Raw genomic sequence first — 21,407 nt, 5'->3', positions numbered from 1 at the left:
GGCATGCATTCAAAACATTCCTTTTGGTTTTAACTTGCTGCAATGTCAGTCTTGTTTGTTTTATGGTGTATTTCCAGTCCATTAATACACACAATGATGTTAGAGTCATTATGGGAAATCTTTCTGTGCATTAGGTTAGAGAGTCAGTTTAGGATCCTTCACATGATGCAAAAGTGTAAGAAAGAGATAGCTTTGATATGTAGTTTCTGGTCAAATACAAATTCAAATTAAGTTTTTTTTTTTTTTTTTTTCTATGCAAACATTAATAAAATATCTAGTAGAAAAAAAACACGCAGACATTCTTCTTAACTTTGATCAAATATTTGTTTGCCTTCTCCCTGCTACATGTTTTCTTTTGTATCATTGCCCAGAGGTTACTGCGGATCACATTTGCTGAGATGAAAGTGTAAGAACATTTGTGCACATCGTCTTATTCGTGCACATCCACCGTCTCCCTCCTCTGCTAATGAAGGACTCTTATAAACAATCGAGACATATGAAGCGAGCCTATGTTTTTAATAGATAAAAATGCTTCTTCAAAGATGAATCAAAGTTTGCAACATGTTTCGCTGCAAGCGTTCACCGCTAAACCCCCTCCTTTGAACAATGGTTGTCTGATCAAAACTCCGCAGGCAGTACACGTTTGTCGAGCTTCACATTTCTTCACATATCATACGTGTAGATGGGGGTTCTATGAAATAGATCGAACAGCGTGTTTATCTGCTCTAACCGCAGTTTTCCAGTTCCCTCGATGAGGTTGATCGGGAAGATTTGGGAAGTGCGCTTACGTCTCCCTTGATTTATAACATAAGTAAACCATTTTCTGACAATTGCACAAGTGTTGTTCCCATTTGGAGGAAAATAAAGTGCAGCACATATGAGAAGACACCAGTGTGATTGACAGCTGGTATCAACCAATTGGAACGTTCACTTTCTTAGAGTTGACGTCACAAACAATTGCCTCACTGTTTATGTTTTGGTTGTGTTTTCCCACAATGCCTTGCATTGTAGTCCTCGTTCCTGAATTTAGTTAACTTCAAACGAACCGAGACCTCAAATTCAGTTCAGTTGCCCAATTGCACCTCCCCAAACGAACTTTCGGACTTTCCGAGCAAACGAACTAGGGTTCGATTAACAAGGGCTGGTGTGAATGCACCCTAACATAAACTGGAATCCGTACCATGTTAACTAAACCTACTATAGTGCTTCCGTAACACCGTAAAGCATTTTATTAACCATGCTGTATTAAATCACAGGCCTTACTACACAGGTTACTTACTACTAAAGCTTCACAGGTTTCCTTTCATTCAGTGTATCGACCGGTGAGGAAACAGTAAGATGTTTAGAGGCGGTGCACGATGAGAAAAGACAACGTTCCTTTCAAAACAACAAGGCGGTTGCATTTTTAATGTGAATCTGTAAATTGAGCGACCGGGAAAATGGCCTCACATTCAGCAGGTGGAGACTGTGTTTCCGTTACAGGTCTCATTCATGCACATTTAACAGCCCTTCACTCTGACAGGCTTTGTAAAAACGGTCAATTTTTGGCCACAAGGTCAAGACGAGATGAAAAACAGTTTATTTACAGAGACAGTTAGATGAATGTTTCCTGTAATTCTGAGCGAACAATTGGCCTGTGCAGATGTGTCAGTGCAGAACTGAAATGAGTGGCAAAGATTGCAAAACTTCTATTTGGAGCAAAAGATGACAAAAAAGTACATTTAATAGGCTGTTTGGTTATTGGTATATATTAAAGATTATGTATATGTATATATATATATATATATGTGTGTGTATATACAGTATATGTATACATGTATGTATGTATGTATATGTATATATGTGTGTATATCTATATATGTGTGTGTATATATTTATGTATATATGTATGTATATGTGTATATATGTGTGTATATGTATATATATATATATGTATATATAAAGCTGCCTACTTATAGCAAGTAACTCATTGGATACTTTTAACTTAATGAGAAGCCAAATTACTTTTTCTAATTACTTCTTACTGTAACTGTCTCCAGCACGGATAAGTATAGAGTACCATTGTTAATATTTCATTAATTCATCAATACAGAACCATACCCAGTAAGCAGTCCATGCTAGTAATTAGTGCGGGATTAATTTATTGTCCTTTGGTGTGAAGCAGATCCATTTACACTGATTTGGAAAAGGACTAGCAGTAGATACTCACCCTGGTCTTATTGGCAGCTTTCGAGATGGTCATTACTAATCTAACGGTACCCACGGGAGGGCGGAGGAAGAAAAAAAAAAGAAAAGCTGGAGGGCTGTGAGCAGTTCTGCATGCAAGCGTGTATGTACACGTGTGCGTGTGGTGCGGTGAAAAGGTCGAGACGTCGCGGCAGGGGTCACTCATAAAAGATGTGGGGGTCAGCGGGAGAGATCAGCAGAGGTCAAGCCTGTAATGGGAGCCATTTTTCATTTCTCGTCCCGGTTTCCGAGTTAGCGGGCGAGAGTGAAGTAGTGAAGTGAAGGAAATGGCATTTCAATGTGCGTAACCTCTCGCCTTTGCAACGTCCCCTCTTGACAGGGAATGGCAGGTCCTTCTCATCTCTCTCAGGCCGGGCTCATATATCACTCGCAGCTCTTTCTCAAGTCTCCCTCCCCGGAGACCGAGGCCTGCGAGAGTGCGAGGACGAGTGCAGGTGGTGCAGGTGGACCACTCTTCAATCTAGCAGCTACTCAGCAATCAGCGACACATCCATCACAAGCCCTAAAAGTAATTTTGAACCAACTGACACACATGTGTGTGTATCCCCAGCCTGTGACATGGATGAATAGCAGATGACAGCCACTGAGCTACATCTCGAAAAGTCTATCGACTCCTGTTGTGTGTGTGTGTGTGTGTGTATCATTCCAGCATATAGACCAAGACGAGATGAGAGGTGCAGGGAGCTACTCTATAAAACCCAGACAGTTTGACCACTTGGTGGCACTAGCAGCCAAAATCAATGAGCCCAAACAGAGTGTGTGTGGGGGGGTGGGGGGGGTATTGAACTGGGTGTTGGAGAAAGAGCAGTAGGAATTTTCTATTTCCATAATATCGCATCAGCCATGAATACTCTCAACAGCAGGCATAGCACTATCAAAATGAATCATGTGCTGTAAACCTCTTATTAAAGATGAATATTTCAGTTTTGGTGCTGCTGTGAGAGCAGTAAGCTCTGCTCCACTCAGTGTGGGTAACTTCATGTGAGGTGAGTAGTGAGGATAGAAACGCCGCGGTGCAGACAGACGACGCACAAACACATGAAATAAATGCATCTTTCTTTTTTTTTTATGAGTCAGTGACGCTTTCACTGCCATGTTTGTGTCCCTGTTAAAGAAGGATGTTAGAAGTGAAACACTACTGAGGCCAGAGGGCGAAGATAGTTTGTGATTCAGGTCATGCTCGAGCCTAAATGTCACTGACCAGAGCTCATCAGGTTAATTGAAGGTGTCTTGTCATCTTTGTCTGCTTTGCCCTGTCCTGAAATCTGACTGGATACAGTCTCAAACACACTCACATAGTATTCTAACTTCTCACATTTCAGTTCAGTTCTTTATCACTTGCTATTTTCATATTGAGTATTTTTATTTTTTTTTTTTTAAAAACAACTTCTGTGATTTTTTTCAGCTTCTTAAATGTGAGTATTTGCCGCTTTCTTTGCTCCATATTACAAATAAATCCTTAAAACTCACATTTGAAACATCTGAACCAAACAACTAATCAAATTAAATGAGAAAGTATAACAGATTAATCATTAATGGAAATAATCATCAGCTGATAATTGGTCAATGAATCATTTTAAACTACTCTGCTTATTGTTACTTCACTTTGCTGTTTGCTGACCTTTACTGTGCAGAATAGTGTAATTAGTCTTTTCATGAATATTCAAATTCGGTACAATATACAGTACATTTCTTTTACGATCTGAGGAAACTAAGTAATTTTGTAATCAATTGATGAATCAATTGTCATTTATGTCTTAGAATATGTCATGGAGTTTTGCTTTCACAATTGGACACACATACATACACAAGTATCTGCACATAAAGGTTGTCTTTGTCGCAACAACAGAATTCCATTTATTTAAACGTGGACTATTTACAGCCTTAAAACAGAGTTTTCTTTAACCCTTCAACACCTAAGCCTCAAAATGTCCATCTGGACTTTCTTGCTTATTTTAACCCATAAATGGGCCAGAAAATGTCCTGTGAGTAAGTGCTTTTGCCCAGTTTTCCAGAATAACTTTGAATAAAATAGTGTATAAAAAATTTAAAATGAAGAAAAACAAAAACGTTTTATTTAGAAAAATACACTATATTTGTACACGTACAACAGACTCTCTCTTCTCTGGTAACAAAGACGCTGATTTGCCGGCTTCCTGAGTGAAATAACTGTTATAACCACATATGCTTTGACTTGGAACTTCTTAGCTTTCAGAAACCGTTGGATAAACCGTCGCATATTTTACGCTAATGCACATTGCGCTTGTGTGTTAATGGGTTAATTTTCATTCTAAACAAATCACTTAAAGGCAAGCTTGTTTCCCCTGTTTCATCCATTTAAGAACAGTTTCTCTGTGGCTTTAATATACAAAATCTAGCTAAAAATTTAAATATAAACCGTTGATAAATGTCTTTGTGTCCTCTGTGTTTTGACAACACTCCTGATTATTGTGAAGCAGTTAAAAATAATTATAATAATAATTTCCTTATCTTTCTTTGGTAAATCCTGAGGCGTCCAGCACAGGTGTTTTGTGAAATAACACAGAGGACGACTGGCTAACTGCAGCAGAAACTGGAGGTTCCTGTAATGACTGTCCCCAGTGCACCCTGGGTAATAATCAGCCCTCGTTTGTCATAATAGCAGGTAAATACTCAAGCACAGACGCAGTAGTACTCGCAGTAGGACGCTGGCGGCGGCCCCACAATAATATTTCACTGGGTTTTTATAAAGCGAATAAGGCTTTGTGGTCGTTCTGTGCCACTTTGTATTGTTTACAGACGCAGCAGAAGACATACAACAGAAATGAAAAGGGCAAGTCATTGCAATAAAAAAAAAAAAGAAATTGGATTCAACCGCAGGTGCACAAGAAGAGTCCACCCTCAGGGATTAGTTATTTATTCAAGGTAATTTTCCCCAATTGTTTACCTTGTTCCCTTTCGTTGAGTGTATCATAATGTAATAATAGTGGTAGTTAAGTACATTTACATGACATTAAAGAAACACACACTATTGTATTCGTTCGATTATAACCAGACTCTTAAAATACACGTTTACAAAGTATTGTCTGAATTGTGTGAAGCCAGATTTCTCAAAGTAATACGATATGATCGCTACTGCACGTACGGCGTGTTTAGTCGGACCCAAACTGTCCTCAGTGCTCCACAGTTTCCACCCCTGGGCTTTGACCCAGAAATAATAGAAGGAGCCGGTGCGCAATAAAGACAACAGTGAGGCAAACATGGCCAGATCCAGGCCAGCGCAGACTTGGACTGACGAGGACACTGAGGTTAGGCTCTGTCGGTTCCTAGATTATAAAAAGACAATCAACAAGCAGCTAACAAACTGGCTCAGTCCATTCAGTAAATGTGTACTTGGTCAGTAAGAACAACTGTATCTCGACTTAACTGTGCATGGAAAAGTACTGACTGAAATTCCGCGGCCCGGGCTCTCGCTGACTTGGTTATGAAATGTACAAAGCCAAAGCTCGAGGCAAACTTTCTCTGTTGTGCTCGTCATGTCAGTGAAGAAACTCTGAGATAAAAACAAATGGTTCGCATGACCTTTGGAAAGATCACTGTCTCTCAGTTCGCCCGAGAGCGGGGAAGGCAAAGGGGGGGACAGAGGGGAAAGAGAGGAGCCGCTATTTCTATACAGTGAGGGATAAAAGTGGAGTCCCAAAATATGCCAGTGTGTGCACTGCGCGCCCTATCCGTCTTCCCCCCCTTCTCAATGCTTTCTGTTCCATTTACAGGAGCGGAGTGTATTTGTCTCTGTCCAGGACTCAAGTGAAGCAGGATGGGAGGAGGAGGAGGAGGAGGAGAAGAGAGGGCCGTTCATACGTATGTCGCTTATTCATTAACATGCAGCTCTTTGTGATTTACTTTCATTACTCCGTGTTTAATGAAGAAGTTGAGTCGCGGCCGCGCTGTGGAGGGCCTCGGTGCCGCACCGCGCCGCTCGCTCGGGCCGGGCCACATGGGTTTTCCTCGCTGCCCATTACAGCTCAGTCCTGGGAGAGTCCCTGCAGCTAACTCGCTCTCAGTTGTGCGCACACTCCCCACAAAGCCATTCATCTATGTTTGAAATATCAGGACAGCTCTGCGGCGCGAGCGGAAGACCTTTTGTTACACGGAGAGTGTCAAGACGAGTCGACAGATGTGAAAAGACGAGAGTAAAAAAAGTTATACGTGCTGTATATGTGCTGCATGTACAGTATGCGCTGGTTACAAGTTTTTTTTTTTAATGAAAAGTCCACACGGAGAGAGATGTGGAATATTCACGGCGCCTGTTGTGAACACGGAAAAGCTCTTATACGTGTGAAAATCACTTAGACGACCACATGACACGACACGAGACAGCTGGCTCCTTCTTTTCAACTTTAATGTGTGCGCTGCGCGTACGGTACAGTAGTGTCAGTGCGCGCTGACATATGCTCTCATCGTAAAGTCAAATAAAGTCTTGCACGGCTGCACTCAGGTCATTATTAAGTGTCCCTGATGATACCAGACGATGAGCAAAGGTCTGATGAAAGATGCTGTTGAGCTTCATTATTTGGATCCTAGGTATAGGTTGATTAAAATGATTTATGGTGATTTATAATGGAAAAATCTAAGATTTGAGCAAATGTTATCCATCGTTGTCTGTCAGTCAGTGTCAATATGGTGGAAAACACGTGTATAGTCAATAGGAATGATTTCACCGAGCAAAAATACTATTGGTATTTGTTTTTTTGTTATCATTAGAGCCATGCTTTTGTAAAAAAATAGATTTTTACATGGTAAGTAGAGTGGGTTTAAAAAAGCTGTAGCTTCAGCATGCAGCTTCAGCATGCAGCTTTCTTTAGAGAATAATATGACATAACGTCCTGAAATCTGTGAAATTTACTATTTGAATTACAAGTATTTTGCGTTTCAATTTATACAAATTAGAACGTTGTCTGTGTTTCATATGCACTCTTTACCATTCAGCACAATCATACTGACATTAATGTTTATTCAAGCGACGTAAATATTTAAACGTGCACGTTTTGTGTTGAGGGAAAGCGCCGCTTGGAAACGTGAAAGTCGCTTTATTGTAAACGCGGCTCCTGTGGCCCCGGCTGCTACGAGGAAAATAAGACCCTGCGTGATCTGAACCATATTTATTTTATAAACACAGAAAGAAATGATTTCAACCGTTGAACTAATCTCTCCTCTCCTCTCAAGTCATTTTTCAGTCATTGCATATTCAGTCCTCTCCCGCTGTTATCGCAGACATTTTGTGAACTGGCTGTGACCCCGTAAATAGTCTCCAACTGAGGATTGCGGCAAGCGCTCTTCAATAAAGGTCGCTGGCAAAAACAAATACAAACGTACATTTTCAAAACAACAATTACCATAGTTTTATTTCCTCAGCATCCTCTGTATTAAAACGGGTGGCAAGTTACAGCCGAAACGATCCCACTGCTGAGTGAACACATTTAGCTGGATGCTTATTCGAGGTAAATGTGAATCCACACCAGGGTGTTTCCACGCTCGCGGAATTAAAAATGTGACATGATGTGGCCCTGTTTATTTTATTATTTGAGTGTGTTTGCACTCTGTGACTTAGTTTCACCATACATAAAAAGATTCATATTCTATTATTAGGTGTTTGTGGAGAAAGAAGTCGTGTGGACAGCCGTGTCACTTGTGTCCCAATTAGCCGCACAGGGTCTCGAATTGGCCCCCGAAGCTCTGCGGAGCTTAATCACGTAATTAACGAGAAAGGTGTCGCTGTCTGTCTGATGCGACCATTCGGGCTAGATATATTCTCCCTTTCGACACATTGTCTTCAGTCCATGCTTTTGGAGACGGAGACATCCGTTGTGACCTTTAAGACAAGGAAAGACTCAACTACCTACAACACAAGTCTTTTATTTCCCTTGGCCCTGTTCTGAATTAACGTCTTGTTATTTTTGCACAGATACAGTGCATGAACGTCTTAAAGGAATACTTCACTGATTTGCATTTAGCTTTGTAGTACTAGAATAGAGGTAGTATTTTTGAAAATATATATCAACTCAGGGGAAACTGAGGTTGGGAAGCACAATTTCTCAAAAATACTACCTCTATTCTAGTAATACAATGCAAATCAGTGAAGTATTCCTTTAAATATCCACGGTATGTTTAATTGCACTCGACGACTGCCCGCTCAAGGTTTCTCTCTCTTTCTCTCTGATGGCTGATTACCTACTGCTGATTTAACCCTTAGAACACAGAGCGTTTCAGCTGCTTTTTTTTTCCATTACTATGTTAAAACGCACAGTATATACAGAGGGTATAAGAATGTGCAGTATAGAGTGAACCTCAAATTCAAAAGGACCTGTGTCAAAGTAGAAGTGTCTGTTTTTAAACGTAAAATGAATCTTTTTTTACGTAAAATGAATCTGTAAATAACAAAAACAGAAACATTAAATCAAAATATACATGTAGACAATTGTAATTAAAACAGTAGACAAGCTTATATATAATTAAATGTTGAATTTGATCATTTCAAAATAAGTGTAGGGCCGTAGGACAGCGACTGGTGGCCCGCGGGCCGCGAGTTTGAGACCCCTGGTATAGAGTGTCTGATATCCTTTATTTCAGCACAACTTATAGGCAAAAACAAAATATTTTTCAACAACTATATAAACACACCTGAGCAGAAAGTACTCGAAATGTTTAAAATCGGATTGAATTTGCGAAATATATAAAGTTTATAGTATAAACACAGGAGTACCATGGGTGCGCCTGCGCCACCGATCCGTGCCTCGCGAGCACCATGGGTAAAGCAGACCGCAGTCTCTCCCTCTTGGACGTGCCACACGTCAAGCTGACTGAGTGGTCGTTTGTAACGCCTGGTGTTAATTGCTCATCATATTATTGGCTTAATGATAAGACATGGAGCACTGAGAGCGACATATGGATTCGCAGAGTGGCCGTCAGTCTGCCCACCGCCGCTTGTTTTGCATCCCTGGTGTCCATTAGCAGAACAAGCCGAGGCATATTTAGCAAATAATCAGCAGAAGCACTGTGGAAGTTAAAAAGAAGAAGGAGGAAAAAAAAAATCTGCCATTGGCATTATTTTCCCTTCAGCCTTCAAGAGTGACAGGCCTATTATACAGTGCATAGAATTTATGAGATGATCGCCTTTGATGGCCTGTATGTCTGTCGTTGGCTGTAATGTTTTCTATGGTAATGATGCTTCCCCTCTGCCTTAGACCACAAAGCCGCCATCCGCCTTGTGACTCCATTCCTCTACTGAAAAGTGATTGTTGACGGCTCCATTAAGGGTTATAGGGAAAAATATTTTCTTTTGCACCCCGCTCCCACCCCCACCACCTCCTAACCACTCTGAAGCGCTATATTCACTCATCAGCCGGGCTTATTTATGTCGTCTTCCTCGGCGCGGGGACGCATCGGGTTTGAACTTGTCGCTTTGAAGGAGGACGGGCGTGATTTGAGGCGACCTTGATACAAACTTCTGCACGTGGCCATGTAATGCCACGCAGCGGGATCGCGCGGGGGAATCAAAAGCTTGTGGCCTGGAACGGCGCGCGCCGACTGTTCTGGTCATTACGGCTGCCCTATAACCGAGCCACAGTTCTCACATCCATCAGAGGTGTGAGCCCATCTCATCTGTCTAATGAAAAACCTGTCATGTTGTGCATTAGATTTAGACTGATGCAGCACATGTACGTAATGTGCCTTTGAATTGATTTGTTTAAGGGTGTACACTCGCGTCACCCATCAATGTCTGTCTGAGGGAACAAGTGAGGGAACACTGTGCATGACTGAGGCTCAATATAAACACCCACCACCCCCACTAAGGGACCCGAGGAAAAACTTAACCATGGCTCCCTTTAGATCCTCACCTTCCTTAAAGCAACTGCCAGTTTCCATGAGGTGGCTTTAAAAATGCAGCTACTGACACCAGCCGGCACTTCTGTGCTGGGGGAAAATCCAGTAATTTATCCCTTTAATAGAATTTATTTATTTGTCTCTGTCCAGTGACCATGGTATATGTCCACATATGTTTATGTTTGTTTTTAGATAATCTAAGAAATTCAATGCACCAGATAATTCTGTTATTTATTTCAAAAATGACATTTATAAGACACAAATCACATTCATACACGCATATCAAAAGAAATGATCTAATATTGATTCAAAACTTTGCATTAAGTCTTTTTCTAGAGCTGTCCCTTTCATTTTACCTTCAGTGATTAACTAACATTAGACCAAGACAATGTCACACGTGCTCACTAGTCTTTGAAGATACACTTGTTACATCACATCTCCATGTGCTGATGTACTAACCGCATCCCCTTAAATGTTTCTGTTTTCATTTTCATAAAAAATTATCATAATTTCAACTTTTTATCTCATAATAATGACTTTTTTTATCTCATAATTTCGAAATTGGCTTCCATAGCTATTTAATAATATGATAATCGATTCATCAAACCCATGATCGATCTGTTAATACAAACCTTTTACTGCGGCGTGAAGGGAAACTGAGTCTTGAGAAGATCCCGGACGTTTTTGGTAGACCAACTCATCTCCACCAAAATGCTCAAACACCCTAGTTTTTAGTACTGAACCATATCTTTTGTTTATTTTATGATATACAACTTATCACAATGTAGTTATAGTTTTAGTCCACCCTCATGTGAATATTCTGTAATAAAGAAACTTTTGCAAGTGAAAAATATCAAGCATTTCCTCAAAAAAAAGTGTTCTAATTTATCGGCGTATACACAGTGGAGTTGGTCTGTCCTTTGCGGCGACACAGCCACAGTAAACATTTTCTTTTTTTAGTACAAAGCAGAGAGTTGAAGCTCGGCAACAACACACATCATATTGTTTAAATTTTACTGTCACTTGTGAAAGCGAGCAGAAAAACATCTCCCTCATCAAAAACATTTATCTATTTGAAAGTCGCAGAAACAACAGATAGAATATGAAATGTGACCTCAGAGATTTGGACCTCTTGACACCTGTTTTTTCACTGTGGGAATCATAGCTGTAATTGCTTTTGTGGGGTCCCTGATCCATTTACACTGCACGCTGCATTTCAAAGCTGGGAACACGATCTGTATTTGACACATGTCCCCCTTTTCATCTTCTTTTATGTCTTAGCAGCCTTTTGTGATGATGTTTATTTGGGGTAAAAGTTGTGTTTTGACTTTAAACCTTCAGGGACGTGGGATTGATTCCAAAGACAGCATTGTAATATTTTTTTCTATTTCTGGGGGGCGTTCATTCTCGATCTGTGGACTTTCATAAATGGGTGTCTTTATTTTTTACTCGCATCATTTTGCAGATTTATGAAACAAAAAAAAAAAATTATGTTACGGCATTCTATTTTTTTTGTCGACACAAACTCTTTGCAGACGTAACAACACGGAACCAGACACAATAAACACTTGAATTACAATCCAATATCCTCTCTGTCTTTCCACACGTCCACTTTTTGATATTGACGTGTGCATGCCAATTATCCTTTGTTGAAACATGAATGCAATAGAAGATGAATAATATCCCAAAAGAATCGAAGACAAAATTGTCCCAGGCAAAGTATTTTAGCTTGAGGGGATGGATTGGAAAGCAGAGGATGGAACACAATGTCACTCTTACTCTTTCTATTCCTCTTCATCCCCTCTACTCTTATGTATCCCAGCATCCAAATCACTGGATCCTGTTAAATCAATGCAAAGTTCATGTTTGTGTCCTTGCGTAAAAACATCTCTCCCCTAAATCTTTGAAAGACTTAACCTCTCCAGAGAACAGAAATAAAGCACGGGGCACACCTAAAAACACTGAATCATGTCATCTCTTAATCGGATGCTTTGCAGGTGTACTGCGATAAAGGACACGCGGATAAATATTGAGAGGCTCGAGATGAGAAATGGCTGATTCATCCCCGGGCAGAACACAAGGACGGTAGCCTCCTCAGGCTGTGAATCGTTCTCTAATCACCAGCTAATTAATATTTGATGTAGCGGCTTACAAAAACACGACTGCTTCTAACCTGCACATGCTATTGATTTAGCTCTGCTTTAGGTTCTTTCAGGGAAAGTGAACGTGTAGGAGCAAACTGAGGCTCTGTCGTATTCTCGGAAATAAAAGTTTAACTTGCCTGGTTTTACTCGAAGTTTGAGACAAATCAAGTTTTGGGTTGATTCCTGAGTCAGGCCTCGTGCTCATGACTCTTCCAGTGACGCCACTCTCTGACCAATCAGTGACCGGCAGTCTGTCGACGTCACATTTTAGTTAGAGAAAGTACCAGGTCCTATCTCTAATGGAAAAACCTTTCTTTTCTTCTTTCTTCTACCTTGTAGTCTTTCTTTCAGCCTCTCCCTTTAGGGGCCGCCAAAACAGATTATGTGCCTCCTATTGTTTTCAGTGATCCGCACGTTTAATCTGGCAACGGTTTTATACCGGATGCCCTTCCTACCGCAGCCCTCCCAGTACACTGGATGTGGCCCCCCCAGGTTCTCTGTCATCCTTTTTTATTATTATTATTATTATTTCTTATTTTTACTCTCTGAAACTAAGCAAACTACAGAAGAGAGAATCCGCTGTTTACCAACAAACATTCACAGTGGGAGTGAGAATCTTGAGGTGCCTGACGATTCGATTACATTTCAGGGGCCATGATTTGATGATGAGACGATTCTCGCTGCATCTTGATGCACTTTCAATCAGTCTTTTGTTGAAAGTCTTTGTCGCACTCGGCTATTTTTGAACAACAGTGCATTGTGCACTGAGAAACAAGAGTTTAGTTACAACTGCAGTGTGAAGAAGAAACATCTTGATTCACAAGTCACGTATCGAAGACAAAAGATAAACTGAATCGTGCTTTTACGTGCAATATTTATGTTTAACAGCTCACATGTCATTTCTATCCCACCCTCTTTCACCCGTGTGGTGATCGCCGGGTCAGTGAAATAGCGTCGCTGTATCTCGGTCTCCATCCTTTTTTGTTATCTGCTCCCCATAAAGTGTGCGGGTGAACCGTCCATTTTATGTTATTTAACATTTAAATAATCAGAATTTTGGACATCTGTGAGTCGATTCGACGTCTGAATCGCGATTTATTAAAGAATCGTCGTTTTTCCTCCACCAGTAATTCCCAGTGCATTTCCAGTATATGTTTCCAGGCGTTTTAGTATGGGTGCGGATGAATTGTGAAACACAATGTTAAAATACTCATCTGGATGTACAGTAGCATGGTGCAGGGCATGCACTGACGCTCCTGTCAGAACTTGATCCTACATGTGCGTGCGGCCCCGTTATGTTATTATTTTTCAAAACCACACTCGCGCTGAGCCACCTTGTGCTGTGCTCACACCACATCCAGAGCAAATCTTCACCTCATGTTCCATGTTACTTTGTGTGTTAATTGTGAAAACCCCCGGATTGGCCCAGCCAGGCACTCACTACATTTTCCTTTTTCAGCCAAACATCTTCCATTATTTACCCAGGGATAAATGTACCTCATCAGATAAGGTCATTACAAGTCCTGAGCAGATATGAGGTGGAGCAAATGAGTAGGTGGGTGTGAAACAGAGGTCAGAGGGTTAACTTTTTTTTTTTTTTTTATGACTGATCCACAACTCAGAAAGGATTTGTGAGTCAAAACAAGCAGCCATAGTTCATCGTTTAAAGGGGATATATTTGTGATATACAACTAGAGTTTAAAACATTTACTGCAATATAAATTACTTTTTTTTTTCCTCCACAGAGACTAGAGGACCAATCGCGCATGAACAGAGAGAGCTACACTTCTACCCGTTCTCCCACACTATAAATGGTATTTGTTGGCGGCGGTAAATTAACATTTAAATTGTGAATACACTTGCACAATCAGTGAAGCCAGTGTTTCAATTTAAACACATTTCCTTAATCTCTGATGACATATCATGGTCGGTGTATGGCTTAATACATTTGTTTTTTTCTTCTTTACGTGGCTCATGGTTCGGTGTTTGGAAATAACTATTTGAAAAAGACAAACTGTTATCATTTAGAATGAAAAGTATCTTGTTTAACTGTGATTTTTAGATGTTGAATGACTTTTAACACTGTGCCTTTTATCATTTTTAGTTAACAACCATTTGTAGCCCGTTGTTAATTATTACAGAGATAAATCAGCTGTTGAGCCTAAACAATTGTCATATCAGATCAACTGGTGCTGTAGCTGCATGTCTGACAGTTTAATCTCCATCTTTTAATTATCAGGCTAATTGATTCCACTATTTTTCCCTGCCTTTATCTGGCTAGTCACATTAATACATTGGATTTTTATAGGAATGTTGTAGATCCAGCTGCAGCTAAAGTGTTCAAATGAAATCATCTCCCCGATGACGCATGCTTTACAGCTCTCCGAGAGGCCGTTGAGTGAAAGCGTGATGCAGGCACCGCAAATTGAATCAATTCATGTGCCGCTCTGGAGCCACGAACGCTTAAGCGAATAAGAAAGAAGTTCTGCATTTAATGATGTTGTTGTGTTTGTGCGTTTCTTTTCCCTCCGCTTGATAAAGGTTTCCAGAAGATCAGGCGTGAAGAGGAAGAAAGACATCAGATAACAAGGCGGCGGCGTATGGAGGCGCGACGCATGGCGTCACATGGCCCCCGCGGCAACCGCCCGGGAACAAAGTGACGGGCTGTGGTGGAGCGCCGGGACAGAATCAAGAGGTGAGTGGAGCATATTAAAGTGATAAGTAGCCATGTGGAAAATAGTGAGGGCCATTCAGACGCACACACACGCTCGACACAGATGTTATGGCACATTTACACACATGTTGAGGAGGTTAAAAACCTTTAAAATACCTACTTTGGTGACCCAACTTGTCCTAAGTTAGAACTAGCCACATTTTTAAGATGCTTCTCAGGCATTTTTAATTGTGATGTTTATACCCAAATGCCTCTTTAAGGCGGAATTCCAGAAAACACCAAACGCCAATAACATGTCTTTCCTGTTTCCTGTTTCATATAATGTCAAATTAAGAAAAAACACCAGACAAAAAGCATATATCTCACTTTTGGTCTTTTCTGGGTCATTTTTGGGTTGTGTTTTGATTAGTTTGGTCCGTTTTTTATTTTTTTGATCAATAGTAATAACTGTGTGCTATATTAACACTGTATATACGCTATGCTTTCCTTCCTGAAACCTGGAAATTAATACATAATACGCATATTAATAAAATAAATAAATGAATAAATACAAACATATTTATGTATAAACTCTTCTAACATTTAATAAGCCCTCCACTGCCACAGCCAATTTTGTTTTTGTTTTTTTGTTTTTATAAATGGTAGTCATTTTGTCTTTTGGTGTTTTTCTTTCATCTCGTACTTGTTTTGTCACTTCTTTGCCGCATGCGTTTGTTTTTCTATGATTTATTTCCGTGTCTGTGGTTGACTGTCGACTGGGGTTGCTTTGCGCTGTATAACTTTGTCTTTTTGGATCCAATTTGGTTGCTCCGTGTGTGTCTTTGTGCTCACGTCGTATCGGTTTTGTCGTCTTGTGTAATTGTACATCTCTATGTGGTCATTTTCTTCTTGTGTCTTTTTGCATAGCCACTTCCATTACTTTTATAAAAAACAAACAAAAAAAAAAACCTTGGCTACCCTTGACCAACCCTCTGGCCCTTACAGTATACGCACGCACAGTAAAGGAGATTGTCTCATTATGCATAAATGTTCGCCGAGCGCTCTTGATGTTTGTAAGGGACATGCCTGTCATCGCCGCTGACATATTGATCAAGCGTGGCCTCCCTTTTGTGCACGCGCTCCGCAACACTTAATGATCAACATGGAACACAAAGCTTCCAGCAATGCGGACACATTGACAGTGTGTGATTAAATCAGCCGCGGTGGCAGCATTGTTGACGACAGTGATGATAACACTGAGGGCGCTTATCTAAGGAAAGGACGAGCACACATTAACGCCACTGCACCCACTCAGACATAGATATTTATGGAAGCTGATGGGGGGGATATTTTTTTTAATTTGAGCTGAAAAAACGAGGCATTCATCATCAAACTGAGTGGTCAATATAGAATTCTGCAGAGCTCATGAATAATTGTTTCCAAGTGTTATGTTTTGCCTGTCAGTCAGGAGTGCTCTATGTTCGCTGTAATACATCTGAATTAAGCGGCTGGTGGCACTCTGTCACGTACACCCCGTCGTAAGCCGTTAAATACATAAATCGGGTTTAAATGAACACACACACCACTTGTCTTGCCTGGTTTGCAGGGTAATTCATCTTCCAACTCCATGATTCTGTTATGCAGTCAAATTGACAAGTAATCCATTGCTGGTGTCCTTGTTGTCAACATTAAGGTCATTTCTGATTGTTGCATTGAATGAACAGACTTGCAGCTTTTGCAACGCCTCGCAGGGGGTGATGGGAAATTTTCGCCTGTCGAATACGAGCACATGCTCGACTGTACACACGCGTCCGAACAACCTGCTAAGACAGCGTTTGGTATCAAAATGCTATCAAAAGAACTCTAAGCATCATCCACAGAGGTGGAGACTCACAAAGAGGAAAAAGTAAAGCGGTGCAGTACATTTGTGTTTGCTCAGACTATATAAATAGATCAAAGCTCATTATTCTCAATTACTTTTTAGAATAATCTGGGAAATAGACAGCCAACCCGACACTCTATAGTTTGTTAAAAGTGTTTTCTGAAAAGCTTTGCAGGTGGTGTTCACTAGAGCCGAATCATTTTACCTCTCGTTTTTGATTAATACACCCGAGAGTTGTGGTTTTGAGGAAGCTGCTCGTGTTACACCTTTGAGATAACGAACCGCGGTTGCTTTGTATATAAAATAACTGAATTTATTTTAAAGAGACCGTGCCACTAAGTGACGGTAGCGCGAGTCGTTGTCGGTTTTAGGTTCGATTTGAAGACACATACTGTAACCCCATGTTGCTGGAAAAGTGTGCCGCACATAGATGTGCTTTATGAAAGTGTGACTGAATGGGTGAAAACTGTAGTGAACGCAGCTTTGAGCGGCATATAAATACTATTTTGTACATGTATCGCCTAAAGGCCCTGGTATACTTCCGCACACAAAATATCGCGGACCCTGGTACACTCACGCGTCGCCACCGGGAGGCGGCACAAGTCTGGATGCAGGGAAAAGGATGCATTCCTACCAAAGAAGAAGAGAACAATGCTACAGCTCCCTCGGACACGTCTGGTTCCAGGGGCTCACTGCTGAAAGGCCCGTTGGGCAGGGGAGTCCGGGTGTCGAGGCTCGGATGACTATCCTTGGCGACTACTTCTTCTGTTGTTGGGCAGAAGTTCAGTCTGCGCATGGGCTGTCCACGTGCACCCAACATGCTCTTTGCACACCGTTCCAAAATCTGGCCTGCGCGACAATGACACATTTAAATTGTGTTTTTCTTCTCTTCACTCTCCTCATATAACTCATATACAGTAGTTATGACCATTTTTTACTGCTTCTTCAATTTCATCGTTTTTTACAACACATTTCCTAATGGTTGTCATGAGAAACCTTGTTGAATTTCAGTTGCATTCTTTCGAATGAATGCGCCTGAGCTGTAACGGCTCCTGCTGTCTTGGATTGTCGGGTCAATGTTCTGAGAAGCGATGTAGGGGATGGACTGACTGGTTTAAAAGCCCGACAGCTGACATAAGCAGCACAACTCGTGTCCATAAGGCTAGAGAGACCATCTGTGCGAGCACAAGCCTTCTGTTTACAGAACGTATTTAAACAGACTACATATGGACTCACCATGAAGCTCGCAGCAGACCTGCACTAACACCAAGCCCGACGTCTTGTGGAGTCCATTTTTTCCCGGAAGCAGAAAATCTGCCCTCAACATAAACCGTACTAACTGTCATTAAAAATGATTTACAGAGCACCACCGCTGCTTGGGAATCCTACATTTATTCATCTATAGTGACTGACTGTCTACAGAGTGAGGGATTATACGCTACATTATTTTTTTTTTTTTTTTTAAGATACAGCACATTCCACAGCTCCAGTCAATCCATCAATCAATCAATCTTTATTTGTATAGCACTTTTCATGCAAATGAAATATAACACAAAGTGCTTTACATGTCATTAGAGCCAGAATCGATCATACCAAAAAGGGAGCCGAGGAAACGCTGTCTCGGCACTTTGCAAATAGGCAAACAGCAGGCGTGGAGTTATAAATAAGTAGCAAATTAAAAGTTTAATATTTACATATGCTCATTATAATAAAAACAAACAGGAAATAATAAGCAGAAGAAAGAAGAAACATATATATTTAACAGACTTTACTTCCCAATTGTCTTCCATATATGTTAGTTCTGCCTGACCGTGGGCACCGCAGTTGCATTCGTTTTGTTTAAAAATTCAGGCGCTTTCTTGGCAACGTGTCATGTTTGACAGCAAAGCAGTCAGAACACATCTTAAAGGATTGTCAGTGAAGGCTTAAAAGTCTTTCTTATTTCAAAAGACTGGTCCCAAGCCGCTTATCTAACTCCTGCATGTCAGACATAAAGACACACACACACACACACACACATATACATTGCGGTGGGCACATTCAGAGTGACTGGCTGAGAACGAGGCCGCAGGGCGGGTCATTACAGAACCTAGACAGCACCAGTACCCCGGGCAGCATCGCCTGGAGCCCACCTGTATCCCCCTTTCAGCCCAGAGTCTGGCTGTACACTCACTGACCAGTGATTCACCTAATCAGAGGGTTTTTTTTCCACTAAGCCCCTCAGGCTGTGTGTTTGGATCTTCTCCAACTCACACCAGGTCAAAGCAAAGAATCAATTTCAAAGATTATATATATATATATATGATCCACTTTCAACAGAATATATAGCACTGTTGATCCAATACCATAAACCAAAAGAAAAAAAACATAAATATAAGAAATGCTGACTGAATTTTTCCAGTAAAAGGACAAAAGTTAAACCCTTCCTCAGTTTCCTCCTCCTTTTTACTCTTTTTGTTCAAAGATCAGCAAATCTGTAGCAATTCACATTACAGGACAGTAGTAATATGATAACAGCGTGGTGATCATTTTAATATAAAATCAGTAATACCATCTTATAGCAACAGTAATGAAGTAGTAGCTTGGTCATAACGACGTTTGTGAGACATTATAATATGGTAATTATAAAAATTCCTATTTCTTTTTTCTGTCTACGTGCACCTGTATGGGTTTATATCAGGCGTGTCCAAAGTCCGGCCCGTGGGCCAATCACGGCCCTAGGTGAGACGATGTACGGCCCGCAGCTTCTTCAGTTTTATAATGTATTATCTATGGCCGGGGACGGACTTGGACAAAACATCGACCTCGCTCACGTGTCACCCCCATTAGCTCAGCTCGTAAGGAGTCCCGGGTTTGAAATCCACCAGTGACAGACAGCTATAACATGCACTCATCTCATATTATGTTATTGGACTCCAGATGTGGAAAAAACCCCTGGTTTGAATTGTATATCCATACAGAGTGAGTATATGCTGTTAGGTCACACTATGCTCTATATTTTTGTACTTTATGCATTTCGAAAAAAAGATGGCATTGCTATATCAAATTTATTCCTTTAACCATGTTGTCACTGTACTGTAATGTAAAGTGTTAGATTTATTATTCCCTCTTTTTTTTTTATTATTATACAGAAGAAAACATTTTCTCTTGCCATTATCATTCATCTGCCTTTGCCGTCTCGTATGGCTATCTCCTCTTAACCCCACAGCGTGTAATAACTGTCTCACCAGTGAGCCGTGCCGTTAAACTGCTGGTCTTTATATTTATCTGGGCTAATCTCAAAGCCTTCATGGCAGCCATTACAAAAGGAAACGATGCTTCATTCGACGCGGCTGTGAAGGAGCGTCGGGGTGGGGGTTAGAGCGAGAGAGAGAGAAGGAGTGGGAGGTTATATTTGACGACGGTGTCATTTGGGAAAAAAAACCCTGTCACCTTCGAGTCACGGAGTCGTCGAGGCGTAGATCGTGTGCGGTTACTGGCGACACGGTGTGATAAATATGGTTTAGATACAGGTATTAATGTTAATCTCCTCCCACTCCTCAGTTTTTCTATAAAGATGTAAAGCACTGTGCTGACATGTCATATTAGATCACACTTCTTTCGCTGTGGTCTGGCTGTCAGGCTGATGTCTGTGGCATGAGCCAGGGAGACCCATGGGAATACAGGTCTCGTTGAATGTGACGCAGCGCTCGGCTCGCTCCGATCGCTCCGGGTTTAAGTCATGGTGGTTTTAAGTCATCATGCATGTGTTATGTAAGCCTGGAAGTGGAACTGAAACTATTAGTCTCAGCAGAGATTCAACCACAGGGCAGTGATTCTGCTTTTTCTTAAAGCTGCAGTGTGCACAGTGGTTTCGGTGATTGCATTATCCATCAAGCAATACTATCAGACCTGACTGAGGGAGCGTTGGAGTGTATAAAGCAGGTTTAATCCTCTGTAAATCTGGCTGCTTGGATTTATATTGATTTTATGGCTGTGGTATTGTCAAAAAATGCCACTTTGTGCTCCTTTTTCCAAGATAACTTTCACTTTCGATATTTTAGGAATACGCTACTGAGAAGCTGGCGTCACAAACGTGTGTTTCTCTGCTTTCCGGTTTGCATCCATCCGCTTTATCCTCCACGAGGGTTGCAAAAGGCAGGGTCACACCCTAGACAGTCGCCGGTCCATAGTTTTTTGAATTATCTAGCTATCACAAACGGTCTGGGAGTTACGGTAATGAGAAGTGCACATGCCAAATCCTGTCGGCGATGACTTCACAAAGTCACCTCTGAAACTATTCACTTCCTGTGTAGAGTGAAATTTAAACACTACGCATTAATGAGAAACAGAGTTTGGCGATGATATAGCCAGCGTTGGCTTAGGCATCTAGAGGTGCATAAGGTCAAGGTGCCATTTCAGTGATCCAGGTTCCCTACCCCCCCCTGCCCTCCTGCATCAGGGCTCTTGTCGGCACCCCAGTTACTGGGTAGGGTCACCCTTATTCCCCTTACCCAAATGTGGTAGCGTCATTGAGATTTCTTATCCCGTGAGAATTAGATGTCTCGTAATATCAATGGCCAATTCTCACTGAACTGAACTCTTTGACACATGGTGGTCTCACAAAACATGTTTTGGC

The 21,407-nt window shown here is 41.1% G+C and overlaps 1 long non-coding RNA gene across 2 annotated transcripts in view; it reads left to right on the top strand.

Annotated features, from left to right (window-relative positions):
* Nucleotides 1-21,407, top strand: part of LOC131457012 (uncharacterized) — a 128,409-nt gene that overhangs the window by 82,161 nt on the left and 24,841 nt on the right. Inside the window, exons 4-5 of one of the 2 annotated variants that reach the window (XR_009239964.1) lie at nt 14,000-14,068; nt 14,796-14,949. This is a non-coding gene — a long non-coding RNA (uncharacterized LOC131457012). The remainder of the gene's footprint in view (nt 1-13,999; nt 14,069-14,795; nt 14,950-21,407) is intronic. The other variant, XR_009239965.1, reaches the window with a different exon arrangement.

Source organism: Solea solea, chromosome 3 (assembly GCF_958295425.1).
Source record: "Solea solea chromosome 3, fSolSol10.1, whole genome shotgun sequence".
Lineage (NCBI taxonomy): Eukaryota > Metazoa > Chordata > Actinopteri > Pleuronectiformes > Soleidae > Solea > Solea solea.
This window is presented reverse-complemented; position numbering and strand designations above follow the sequence as displayed.